The following is a 14,196-nucleotide window of genomic DNA, read 5'->3' as shown; positions in this document are numbered from 1 at the left end:
TATTATGGATGAACGAAATAATTCAAAATCGTCACTCCCATTCAAAATGCCTGTATACACAGCGCAAAGTGATTTTAAGAATTCATCAGTGGCGTTAATGAAAAATTCATATGGTATACAATCCTCTCCTGGTGCTTTATTTACTTTCACACACTTTAATTGATTCTTTATTTCTGTAATCGAGAATTCTCTATCTAAAAGATCATCTGACACATTGTTAGGAACATAATAAATCGGTTCCGTATTACAAGTGGGGTTAAGCAGTCGTTCAAAATATACTCTTAGCTCTTCTGCGGGGATACTACAATTGTTTCCGTTATCAACTTGTCGAATCTCCTTTGCCAGCGACCACCAAGTTTTACTATCTGACACTGTATCCAACTTTTGTCCCAATTGTTGATAATACTCAGACTTTTTGCGTTTGCATAACCAAGCATACTGTTTCTTTTGTTCGATATATAAAAGTCTATCGTTTGTACTCCCCGATTTTCTAAATTTATTCAGTTTTTTCATAGCTTTCCTTCTGCCTTTTAAACATTCAGTATCGAACCATTTACTTTTAAACTGTTGTTTTTTGTTATTTTGGGTTGGGTATGACTCTTTAATTATTGTGGATAGGTCATTAAGTCGTGAAATAGATGTAAGTCTGTGTGGGTTTCTATTTATATTGGTTTGGTATACAAGTTTATGCCTTTCGTTCCATTTAAGTTTGGGAGCAATATTGGGTTTTCTCGCTATTTCCTTGTGTGAGTATGGTATTGATAACGTTAATATTATTGGGAAATGATCCGACCATATCTGTTTGTCTACTTGGAATGTAGTTACATATCGAAGTATTTCGATTGATGTAGCACAAAAATCGATTACTGAGCTTCCGTTTTTATTTAAAAAAGTATAAGTTCCGTCAATGTCCCCAGGGCACCGACCATTTAAAATAACTAGGCCGGTATTATTACACATGTCTATAAATCTTCTACCATTTGTGTTAATAGTCGTATCGCATGATCTTCTGTTGCTAAAACAATTTCTAAGAATTTCTTCTGGAAGTTCTTGTTCTTCACCAATTCGACAATTGTGATCGCCAATTACAATTTTGTTACATTCGGAATTCTCGATACCCCTCTTTAATTTGTCGAAATCTTCGTTCCAATTCGCTCCTCTTAGATAAACAGGTAGAATTTCGAATTTCGTTGCGTTAAATTCACATTGGAGAACATTTTGATTATCTTTCTGGGCGAAAACATGCTTAAACCCTCTACTCTCTAATTGCCTGCTTATGCCGTATAATAGTCCGCCGATTCCTCTGCCTCTAGTATTAGTTCTGGTAGCCGAAATCCAGTAAGTATTGAAGTTTTGAAATTTTTTGGAATAATAAGCTTGATTCTTCAATTCGACGTGAGTTTCCGTGAGGATAAAAATATCAAAACTATTTAAATATTGAAAGAAAAGATGATGAAGATTTTTGTTGCCCAAACCATTTATATTATAGGCTATTATTCTTAATGGATCATTAACAATTTGTTCGATAATTTTTGTACTAATGTTATTATTTTTATGAGGATTGTTAGCGATCTTATTATAAGATTTTATTAGTTTTTTGATATCAACTTTTCAACAAAATGTTTATAATTTATATTTACATTTTGGATATCTTCCCCAAAAATATTGGTTAATACGTCTATTCCACAGCTTTGACCGCACACCAGTTTATTTTCACTATTCCAATGCAATGTTCTGCCCTCCGTAAAAAGTTGTTCGCCACGGACTCCTACCCTGATATCTTTATTGACTCTCTGTAAATCCTTTTTCAATAGCAGCATCACCTTTTTCCTCTGAAGACGAAGACCACTTAGATCTCTTTCTATAAATATAGAAGTACCAGCCAAAAGCTTTGTAGATTTAAAAACATCCGATACAGTCCTTTCCGATTTCAATTCCACTGATACAGTCATTTTATTATTGGTTTCATGCAGCTTTTTAATATTTTCAATTTCTGGATCATTTTCCATTTTTAGATTTGATCTGAATAGTTTATTTACCGCTCCATACAAGGACTTCTGGGTTGGGAGTCCTCGTATTATCAGCTTGCATCGGTTCAATTGGTCCTCTAACCTTTGTAATCTTATACTTTCTTCTTCCCTTTCCTCTCTTAATAATGTCATTTCTTTTCTGAGTTCATCGTTTTCTGCCTTTAAACGTTTAATGTCCTCTTTTGCAGCATCGACGTTACTTTTAATGTCTAGAAGATCCGTTTTTGTGGGTAGATTCTGCAGTTTCTCATCCAAAAGGTTTGACATTGACTCGTGCATCAAAATCATAAGATCCCTAGTGGTCATATTCCCCACCACGGCAGAGTTATCGGGTGATGTTTCCAAAAGTTTGCGTTTCACCTTTTGTTCACATGGAGCCACTGTACCGGTCAATGTGAAAGGCGAGCTAGCAGGCGGAGCAGACATCCTTTTAGGCGCTTATGACGTTTGATTTGTATGAATTAGAATAGTTTGTTACGTAGTTTGAAAATCTCTCTTTGACAAAAGTGAAGCCTTTGCTTTCGGTGTGTGGTAAGCAGTATGTGTATTTGTTATTGCAATTGCTTACAAGAGGTTGAGTGAATTTTTTATATTGAAATGTGCTGTTTTGTATATGTTAATGTAAAAAATATTATGAGTTGTGACATAGCATACTTTTAGGATTTACGGAAATTCTTCTTCTTCTTCCTCTGATGATTGTTAACTTCTGTGTAAGAACGCTTCAAACTTGGCGATATGGTAACGTTGTGCAAAACCAATATTTGCGAGAGTGCATAGGCACAGCTGTTTTTTATTTTTAGTCTGACCAACTCTTTTATCATTTGAGATTTCCCACACTTAAAAACTACTAAAATAGATGAAGTAAAATACAAGAATGTGAATGTTATGACAGTTGCAAAACATATTTTTGTTTATATTTAAAACCAAAATAAAGAAAAGAAAACAATTTTAATATTTGTGTTCTGATTTGTGAACGATAAAAGTGCTAAGCGATATTGAATCTGGAAGAAGTGTAGCAAAACAGCTACAGTTGTGACCAAGAAGCAAGCAACTAAGGAAAAGACAAAAATCTCGATGTATCCACCATAAGTATCCACCAAAGAAACATAATCCAAAAAAACAAAATTCGGAATATTTGACAAACAATTAAAAAAGCCGATGAGACCAAAAAAGCAGCCGATGATTTCAACAGTGGTGGCCTATATAGTGAGAAGGAATATAGCTACATTGAATCGGACGCATTTTCTAATGAATATATGTACATATGATTAATGAAAATGGCAGTTTTTTCGGAAGATGATGAATTGCAAGACGAGGAGTCCTATGAATTACCATCCAAGGATTCTAGTAATGCTGATATGAAACGCAAAACTTCAAAATCTTTTCTAAAAAACAAAAAGGAAAACAACGACCAATAAAACAAATGGAGAAGACACTAAAACGCGATGATGTTAAACGTAGAAAATTTATAGCAACTGATTGCTTCATTTAGCGAAAAATCACAGAAAATAAGAATAGTTTCAATAACTTCTGTAGACGTAGAACTCGAGCCATTTTCTTCGGCGCATAATGTTGCTTAGCAGCATTTAAAAAAAGGGGCCTTTCTAATGTCTACTTAATAAAATTTCTGTAGACGAACTTGTATGCTTGATCAAACGCAATCAATCTAATTACTTCTTCCCATTTGACTTCCTTCGAGGCCGTTGATGAAATGCTCATAAAGAATCGTGTGGAGTTTACCAAGGATTTGGATGTAACCTCTTCTGGTAATGTAAGTATATGGTGAGATATTTTTGATTTATTTAGAAATATTAATATGTATTTTTTGTACGCCCGTGAGACTCTAAATTCTAAAGGACATGTTTTGCCATCTGTTGTTTGGACCACACTATGGTCAAGGTTGCAGCATCTTACCTCAGCAATATACATACATTAAATACCATTGAATTTTCCCATTTCTTAGTTGGGCCAAATGACCTCACCAAATAGGCAAGAATCGTAGTAATTTCACACAAGAAGAAATTGGAAACCCCATTTCGGAGGAGGTAAGCTTCTTTTTTATTTGTAATGCGAATTTTAAGGCAATGGTTTTTCTATAGGTATTGGAATCCGCTGATGTTTTGCATTTCTTCCGTGGTGCCATACATCAAGTCTGCACCGAGCCTGTCTCACAACTATTGAACAAGTTCATTAGACATTCACCTCCGAAAGATTTAGTGGATGCTGCAGTTGACCTAGTTCCAAAATTTTTTAACATAAAGCTTTGCCCCCCCGAGGTACTACCCTCGGAAATGACAACTACAGTTTTTGGTTCACTCAATCCTCTAATGATTATGATAGTGATGAGTGCACGAATGTTTGTTTGCTCAGAGCCAATAATCTGCGTCTTGTCGACGAAGAGGATACAATTCCAAAGAGTATTGTGAGTATGAACCCAACAGGGTAGTGCTGTCGAGCCAGCTGTTTGAATATAAAATTTCAAACCCCTTTATAGTAAAATTGTATTGTTGTAATTTCCACAACAGAGAAGGAAGCTTCTTGACATAGCATATTCAAATATGTTAACGCCATTACCTTGTACTTCTAACATGAACCAAACTTTATAGAAATCGAACCAATGGAAGCCAGCGGGGAAGTATTGATTAGAACCTGTAAAACCATTTAAATGATAATTTAATTCCAATCCCTTTGGAGTTACTGAAAAGTCTGTAAGCTATAAAGATTTGTTATCAATGTATGTTATTTTTAATTTCTATTGACAATGTGAAATTGTCCAGATAAAAATAAGTTGTCGTAAAGAAAACTGAACACAATAAAATTTAAAAGAAAGCAATAATATTTTCTTCGCTTTTATTTATATTTATATCTATACAATATGGAGTTTTAAATTTAATTTCTCTTAAAAGTAACAGGAAGCCATATCTACAGTTTTTTTACTTTCTGAATTTCGGCGGAAACGCCTTTTGTAAACGTTAACTTTTTCTTACTAGTTTCAAAGACAACGGACAAGACGGAGTACCTCCTTGAGTGGGCCACGGAGCACTCCGCGGATTTCTTCAAACAGAAATCGGAGTTTGTCATCATCTTGAATGTAGATTCGGTCGAGGAGAATCGAAACGATACACATGGCACCCGGGGAAGCAATTTCAATTTCCAAAACAGAATTGCCTAAAAGAAATGTTGTTTTTTGGATATTCATTCGACCGAGAAAGACAACAGCTTGCTTCGACGCTTAGATTGGACTAGGGCTGCGACACGAGAAACAGCAATGGCAGACATTAACAGGGCACACATTCAATACATGTATAAATTCAACTTCGCTCGCATAAGTGAACACTGCCGGCAAGAAAATTTTGTTCTTTTTATAGTCCAGTGTTTTTTTAGTAGAATACCCATATCCCCATGGTCTCGATAGTTATAGAATTGAATTTGTTTTCACTCGATTTGTTGATTTCATACCTTGTTCCACAGAACACGTTGGGGCCCCAAGTGAATTCATATTTTGGCATATTCCATCGAATATTATAGAATTTATGTTTTACTCACCATCTTCCTTCCATTTCCACATTTTTTGTTTTATTTTTCCATTGATAAAATCCTTTTCTTTTCTATGCGACAACACAATACCAAGTGACTAATTTTGACAGTTACGTTCGCAGTGCTGACAATCCTTTCGAAATACGTGAACTGAATTTTGTAGTGTAGTTACGTTTATTCTATTCTTCTAGTCAACATTGTTGAACAAATCGTTTAGAGAAACAAAAACAGCGTTTGCAAAAGAATAAAGCTTTCATTCGCTATACAGAAACAGGCTGTTAGGTTTGTTAAATCCGGTTATATATAAACGTACTATTATGTATCTGTTTTTTAGATCTGTAAGTACTACTCGTCGTGTGATAGATAAAAAAATTGACGAATCGAAATGAGATGACAACACATATGTTTTTTTTCGATTAGAGCGGGCTCTATTCTCGTCTGTAAACATAAAGGGAACAGCTGTTTTTTTAGGTTATGTCAAACAAATAACATAACCAGGTTCGATAGCAAAAATAATAATGTAAAATGAAAATTTTGTTGTACATATGAATTTGCATGTGAATATACAAGTTACATAACATACGTAAAAAACAGATGGTCTGATGGCATCTTAAGTGCTAAAAATATTAAATTTCTTTTTGCATATATCTAATTGTCAATTTCTTTTTGTCATCATCCTTTGCTAAACTAGTTGATTTGTTGTTGTAACATTTTCAAATTCCTTGTCCTCTTTTGTTTTTTATCTCAGAACAGAGTTGCCAATATTCATTCATTTATTTTAAAAATCTGAAGGAAGTCGAATCACAGAAAATATTTTACGTATAATTTATTAATTGAAATTTATTATATAAAATCAAGATATATATATTTTAAAAATCTGAAGGAAGTCGAATCACAGAAAATATTTTACGTATAATTTATTAATTGAAATTTATTATATAAAATCAAGATATACAATGACGTGTCTTTATGAATTGTCATCGTTGAAAATGATGTTACATGTTGGTTTTGTATTAATCAATGGCATGTTAAGTGTGCTCGTATCAATGCAAAAGTTGTTGATACAATTCGGGAAAATGTTAGTGTTCGTTGGTGCTGTCCTATGTGCAGAAAACTCTCTGCCGATTTTTATAATTTTGTTAAAGAAATGGAGTCTGAATTAATATCGATACAAATGATTTTTCCTCTCTATTATCTCGATTTGATAATTTCTCAAATTTATTTGAGAAATATCAAGATTTTGATGAATTCGTATCGTGTCCTGCGGTATCTGGTAAGAAACGTAAAAGGGCCGCAAAATAGGCGGCAACTAAGGTTGCGCCTGCTCGCGAACGGTGTTTCAGTAGGGATTGCTGCAGCACACATATCTTCCGTAAAAACAACCGAAGATGTGAGTGCCCAGCCTTATGCCGCTGTTGTGTCGCATGCAGCTCCTATGGTTAATAAGAATCTTGGGGTGAAAATGGTTCCTGAACTAATGAATATTGATAGCGTTGGTCTGGAATATACATCACATCCTATTCAGAAAGTTTAGGAGGCATCATTTCCTGCATCTATTAATTCAGCGGCTGCTTCTGCAAATACTGGTCAAACCCTTCAGCCTGGCCAAATTCCATTATATATAGGTCCGGCCATGCAAATGGTATTTGCGTCTAGGTTTGGACCGAATACAACAGCTGATGATATCAACTATTACCCTGGTCAACACGACTTTTGTTTTAACCGAAATATTTTTCGTTTCTAACTGAAATCGGCGAGTTATATTCAATTCTTGTCTCGGTTTATCTCCATCAGCTATTGTTCTTGGCCGAAATATATAGGCCGAAATCTTTTTTACGAGTTTTACCCAGAATTTCGTTATTTTCGGATACAAACAAATACTTTTCAATATATCAAGGAGATGTTGTACGCTCGATGCAAAAAGTTTATGAAATAATTATTATATATCAAAAAATATAGAAAACATACGACGGACCTTGTAAAAATGTCATATTGTCAGTACTTTAAGCTGTAATTTCGACAACAGGGGAAGTCATAGGATCTTCATATGGCACACCAGATATGCTTAGGGTGTCTACTATATAGTCCAGTATTCAAATATATAATATGAGTTAACGGAATGGGTAGGTCGATATGGTCCACCTTCGAACTTAAACTAAGTTTGGACAATACCCAGCCAACAATTTTTGCCAAGATCGTACCGAATTCGGATGTATTTTCTGCACAAGTTTCCATTTCTGATGCCGTAATCGCATGCAAAACAGGTCCGAATTTGTGTGAAGCGTTTCGCAGAATTCGGAACGTTTTGTCGAGGGAAATTTGGGACTTGGGACTTCAAAGGGACTTAAAACAATAAATTCCGAGTACTATTGCAACCTTTTAAATCTACTAAATGTACAAATTTGAGAAAAACGTCCTGGCTTACAGCACAAAAACATAATTTTTCATCAAGACAACGCACCAGCGCACAAGAGTGTTTTAACAATGGCTAAAATCAACGAATTAAAGTACGAGTTGCTTGACCACCCACCTTATTCTCCTGATTTAGCTCCCAGTGACTTTTACTTGTTCCCAAATCTAAAAAAATTCCTGGATGGTAAGCGTTTTACCTCAAATGAAGATGCAATTACAGTTGTAAACCATTATTTTGATGACCTTGAGGAAATCTATTTTAATCAAGGGATAGAATTGCTAGAAAAGCGTTTGACTAAGATTATTGAAGTTTCAGGAGATTATATTGAAAAATAAAAATATTTTTGAAAAAGTTTCCGAACCGCCCTCGTAATACCCTTCCCACATTGTGGAGTAGGGTTTAAATATTTGTTTGTATCCGAAAATAAAGAAATTTTGGGTAAAACTAGTAAAGAAAGATTTTGAGCTATATCTCAAGAACAAGAGCTGATGAAGAAAAACCGAGACCGGATTTGAAAATAACTCGCCGCTTTCGGTTAGAAACGAAAAAAAAATCTGTTGAAACATTCAACTTTTTCAATTTTGTTGAGCAGTGTTATATTAAGTCTAAATTCGAAGGTGATTTCTTTCTTAGTTGTTATAAACTTCGGTCGGCGTTCTCTGGAAGTAAATCATCTTTTAAAATAGTGATTCAATTTTTCCGCTATTAATGTTGAAGGAATTTTGGCCTGCTAATGCTTTTGTTAACGAATTTGTGGAGAGAACTGATAATTTAGCTCACTTGCCTCCAATATCAGCTTTTTATCAAAAAACTATTTGCTATCAGAATGTAAGGGGATTAAATACAAAATTGACTCACTTGTTTACTGATAGCTTTAGTTTTGATTATAATGTATTCTCCGAAACATGGTTAAAAGCACCGGTAATAAATAGACAGCGGAATACTATGCAAATGCATATATGGTTAGGATGGTCGTAGAGAAAATCTGATTAGACAGAAACTCGTTTTATCACAAAATGAATTAGGCCCGGAATTTTTTGCATATTTTGCATATTTTGACATATTTGCATAAAATGAGCATATGCAAAACCATATGCAAAAATACAAGGATTCGTGGTCTAAAAATCCCACCGAAATGGCTGAAATGTGGTATTAAGCCTTCGTTAGGGGTATGAAACTTTACATCTGAAATTTGTTCGCATGGGCCCACGTCTTCATATAGCCCCCATAGAACGGTACCTCCCGTTTTCCGATATTTTGAAGGTTGTGGCCTCAACATCACACTTAAATGGCTGACATTTTGTATAAAGTCTGCGTTGGGAGTATAAAACTTTCCACCTGAATTTTGTATCAGTATAGGTCCACGTCTTTATATAGCCCCCATAGAACGATACCTCCCGATTTTCGGTATTTTGAATGTTGTAGCCTCAATATTCCACCGAAATGACTGAAATTTGGTTGGTGTATACAACTTTCCACCTGAAAATTCTCGGTATAGTTTCTCGTCTTCATATAGCCCCCATAGAACGGTACCTCCGGATGTGTGGTATTTTGGGGGGTATAAAACATTCCACCTGAAATTTCTCGAAATAGATCCACGTCTTCATATAGTCCCCATAGAACAGTACCTCCGGATTTCTGGTATTTTGAATGTTGTAGCCTCAATATCCCTCCAAAATGGCTGAAACTTGGTATTAAGTCTTCCCTGAGGGTATAAAACATTCCACCTGAAATTTGTCGGCATAGGTCCACGTCTTCATATAGCCCCCATAGAACGGTACCTCCGGATTTCTGGTATTTAGAAGGTTGTGGCCTAAATATCCCTCCGAAATGTGTGAAATTTGGTATTAATATTCCTTGGGGGTATACAACTTTCCACCTGAAATTTGTCGGTATATTGAATTTGGCAAATTTAAATTATTTGTGACTTGCTCCTACATTCCTCCTTCTCTCTACTCGAGATATATAAGCAACATATTTCTGCAATAAACTCAATAATTAAAACAATGCATGAGACAGATCGAATTGTAGTTCTTGGTGATTTTAACATGCCTTAACAGATAAAGTGGCTCTCATTGCCGGATTTTGAAGCTTTGACTCCCTTAACATCTGATGCTAATCATAGCCAGGATACATGTTATCTTTGGATAACATCTGAGTTATCAAATATCAAAAATTCAAAAAACAAACTATTTCGAAAATATAAAAAGTCAGGCTCCTCCGTAGACTATGCTAATTATTCCGTTGCTAGGTCTAAGTATACTTGGAATCTCGTAGGTTATACAATGCTTACGTCAACAAGATTAAGGATAATTTTAAATACAATCCTAAATCTTTTTATGATTTTGTCAATTTAAAAAGAAAAATGTCATCCAAACCCTCTTTATTGAAATTTCAAATTGAAGAATTTGTCAAAAACTCTGATATTGCAGAATGTTTTGCAAATTTTTTGCCACAACTTATTCTAATTCAACGTATCAATTTCAAGATTCATATCCTTACGAGCTATCTCAGATCGACCAAATTTATATACCCTTTTTACAAAGTCAAGATGTTTCCAACAGTCTACGGGGTTTAAAATCTGTTAAAAGTCCAGGTCCAGACGGTATACCTAGTATAATTTTTAAGCATTGTTCAAATACATTAGACACCCCTTTAACCCTATTGTTTAATTATTCACTTAAATTTGGCTACTTTCAAAGGGGATTAAATACAAAATTGACTCACTTGTTTACTGATAGCTTTAGTTTTGATTATAATGTATTCTCCGAAACATGGTTAAAAGCACCGGTAATAAATAGACAGCGGAATCCTATGCAAATGCATATATGGTTAGGATGGTCGTAGAGAAAATCTGATTAGACAGAAACTCGTTTTATCACAAAATGAATTAGGCCCGGAATTTTTTGCATATTTTGCATATTTTGACATATTTGCATAAAATGAGCATATGCAAAACCATATGCAAAAATACAAGGATTCGTGGTCTAAAAATCCCACCGAAATGGCTGAAATGTGGTATTAAGCCTTCGTTAGGGGTATGAAACTTTACATCTGAAATTTGTTCGCATGGGCCCACGTCTTCATATAGCCCCCATAGAACGGTACCTCCCGTTTTCCGATATTTTGAAGGTTGTGGCCTCAACATCACACTTAAATGGCTGACATTTTGTATAAAGTCTGCGTTGGGAGTATAAAACTTTCCACCTGAATTTTGTATCAGTATAGGTCCACGTCTTTATATAGCCCCCATAGAACGATACCTCCCGATTTTCGGTATTTTGAATGTTGTAGCCTCAATATTCCACCGAAATGACTGAAATTTGGTTGGTGTATACAACTTTCCACCTGAAAATTCTCGGTATAGTTTCTCGTCTTCATATAGCCCCCATAGAACGGTACCTCCGGATGTGTGGTATTTTGGGGGGTATAAAACATTCCACCTGAAATTTCTCGAAATAGATCCACGTCTTCATATAGTCCCCATAGAACAGTACCTCCGGATTTCTGGTATTTTGAATGTTGTAGCCTCAATATCCCTCCAAAATGGCTGAAACTTGGTATTAAGTCTTCCCTGAGGGTATAAAACATTCCACCTGAAATTTGTCGGCATAGGTCCACGTCTTCATATAGCCCCCATAGAACGGTACCTCCGGATTTCTGGTATTTAGAAGGTTGTGGCCTAAATATCCCTCCGAAATGTGTGAAATTTGGTATTAATATTCCTTGGGGGTATACAACTTTCCACCTGAAATTTGTCGGTATATTGAATTTGGCAAATTTAAATTATTTGTGACTTGCTCCTACATTCCTCCTTCTCTCTACTCGAGATATATAAGCAACATATTTCTGCAATAAACTCAATAATTAAAACAATGCATGAGACAGATCGAATTGTAGTTCTTGGTGATTTTAACATGCCTTAACAGATAAAGTGGCTCTCATTGCCGGATTTTGAAGCTTTGACTCCCTTAACATCTGATGCTAATCATAGCCAGGATACATGTTATCTTTGGATAACATCTGAGTTATCAAATATCAAAAATTCAAAAAACAAACTATTTCGAAAATATAAAAAGTCAGGCTCCTCCGTAGACTATGCTAATTATTCCGTTGCTAGGTCTAAGTATACTTGGAATCTCGTAGGTTATACAATGCTTACGTCAACAAGATTAAGGATAATTTTAAATACAATCCTAAATCTTTTTATGATTTTGTCAATTTAAAAAGAAAAATGTCATCCAAACCCTCTTTATTGAAATTTCAAATTGAAGAATTTGTCAAAAACTCTGATATTGCAGAATGTTTTGCAAATTTTTTGCCACAACTTATTCTAATTCAACGTATCAATTTCAAGATTCATATCCTTACGAGCTATCTCAGATCGACCAAATTTATATACCCTTTTTACAAAGTCAAGATGTTTGCAACAGTCTACGGGGTTTAAAATCTGTTAAAAGTCCAGGTCCAGACGGTATACCTAGTATAATTTTTAAGCATTGTTCAAATACATTAGACACCCCTTTAACCCTATTGTTTAATTATTCACTTAAATTTGGCTACTTTCAAACTTTATGGAAAAAGTCATACCTCTTCACAAGTCCGGAAGTCGAACAAATGTGTCGAACTATACAGGCCTTGCAAAATTAAGTTCTATTCCGAAATTGTTTGAACAATTAATTACGGCTGTAATTTCACACAAAATTCAACCCATGCTAAGTCAATGTCAGCATGGTTTTCGCAGTGGTCTTTCACCCGTTACTAATCTGGTACAATTTACATCAACTGTAATAAATGGATTCCGTAATCGTAGTCAGACTGACACAATATATATAGATTTTAGCAAAGCTTTTGATAGGGTCATTGGCTTTAATTCAAATTTAGTCAAGTGGATAGCATCTTATTTACAAAATAGGTCGCAAGTAGTTTTGTTTGATGGATGTCTATCAAGGTTGATAAATGTTCCGTCAGGTGTTCCGCAAGGCAGTCACCTTGGACCGGTTCTTTTTCTATTGTTCATAAATGATTTGCCAAACTCATTCCCAACATTCCCAAGTGTTAATGTATGCAGACGATGTCAAGTTATTTATCACTCATAATTCTGAAAAGCAAGCTGATTTACTCCAAAATGATTTAAATAGCCTTTTCCAATGATGTAATTTGAATTGTATGGATTTTAATTCAAACAAATGTAAACATATGTGTTTCTCCAGATCTTCTTCATTGACAAGGCAATTTTATATCATTGAGCTAATATGAATCGGGGTGCTCTCATTGATATGAGAGAACTCTGCCTTGTCCCGTATGGGAAGTTTGGGGAACAATTATTAATTATCTACATTAGAATCATTCGTTGATCTCGGTGTGTTAATGGATTAAAAATTAAATTTTAATGACCATGTAGTATCTAAGGCCCATGGAGTCTTAGGGTTTATAAAACGAAGGGTCCAAGAATTCTCGACCCGTATATAATAAAGCAACTATTTACGTCTCTTGTTAGACCTATTTTAGAATTTGTTTCCGTGGTATGGGATACCCATTATGCAATATACTCTGATAAAATCGAATCTATGCAAAAACAATTTCTTCTTTTTCCACTAAGGGGTCTTCATTGGAATAGCGATTTTGTGTTGCCTTCCTACACTAGCAGGTTAAAATTAATTCGATTGACTACATTAAAAAGTAGACGCATTATGTTGAATACTATGATGGTGCTAAAAATTTTGAATGGTAGTGTGCCATCACATTTCCTAATTTCGTCCATTAGAATTAATGTTCCTTTAAGATCTAGTAGATACTATTAATTTTTTACACAGATTTTCACCGCACGAATTTTTCAAAGTGCGAACCAGTAGTCAAATTTTTGCTGATTTTAATTCTTTATACTGTAGTAAAGATTTCGGCAAGAATTTAGAAGTTATAGAAAATAACATAATTTTATTTTTAAATCAGTAGTATATGGTAATATTCAAAAAAGTTTTGCAATCGTTGAAGTTGAGGTTTACCATTTAATAAATCGCGAACTGGAAATATATTTTATACAATATGAATATATTTAGCCACGATCTCATAATATAGAACATAACAAATAATTCACGTGGAAGCTGTGTTGGTTGGTAATACAAAAAAATTGGTAAACATGTGTTGAAGTAAAAAAGTTTTTTTGTGTTCTTTCTGAATTTCTGGCCAAACCACGCCACATTTAGACCTGTGGCC

The 14,196-nt window shown here is 34.6% G+C and overlaps 1 long non-coding RNA gene across 2 annotated transcripts; it reads left to right on the top strand.

Moving 5' to 3' along the window:
* The first annotated feature begins 2,828 nt into the window (after positions 1 to 2,828).
* LOC141390865 (uncharacterized) lies at positions 2,829 to 4,866 on the top strand. Of its 2 annotated transcripts, XR_012409505.1 has the most exons (5): positions 2,829 to 3,801; positions 3,871 to 3,929; positions 3,994 to 4,075; positions 4,130 to 4,452; positions 4,525 to 4,866. It is a non-coding gene; the product is annotated as an uncharacterized lncRNA (long non-coding RNA). The 2 variants fall into 2 exon arrangements; XR_012409506.1 differs by lacking the exon at positions 3,871 to 3,929 and having other exon boundaries at positions 2,885 to 3,801.
* Positions 4,867 to 14,196: the final 9,330 nt, after the last annotated feature.

The sequence above is a fragment of the Musca autumnalis genome, unplaced genomic scaffold, assembly GCF_047663935.1.
Source record: "Musca autumnalis isolate F117 unplaced genomic scaffold, ASM4766393v1 scaffold_1, whole genome shotgun sequence".
In the NCBI taxonomy this organism is placed as follows: Eukaryota; Metazoa; Arthropoda; class Insecta; order Diptera; family Muscidae; genus Musca; species Musca autumnalis.
The sequence above is the reverse complement of the archived record's forward strand: the minus strand, read 5'-3'. Positions and strand labels throughout refer to the sequence as shown.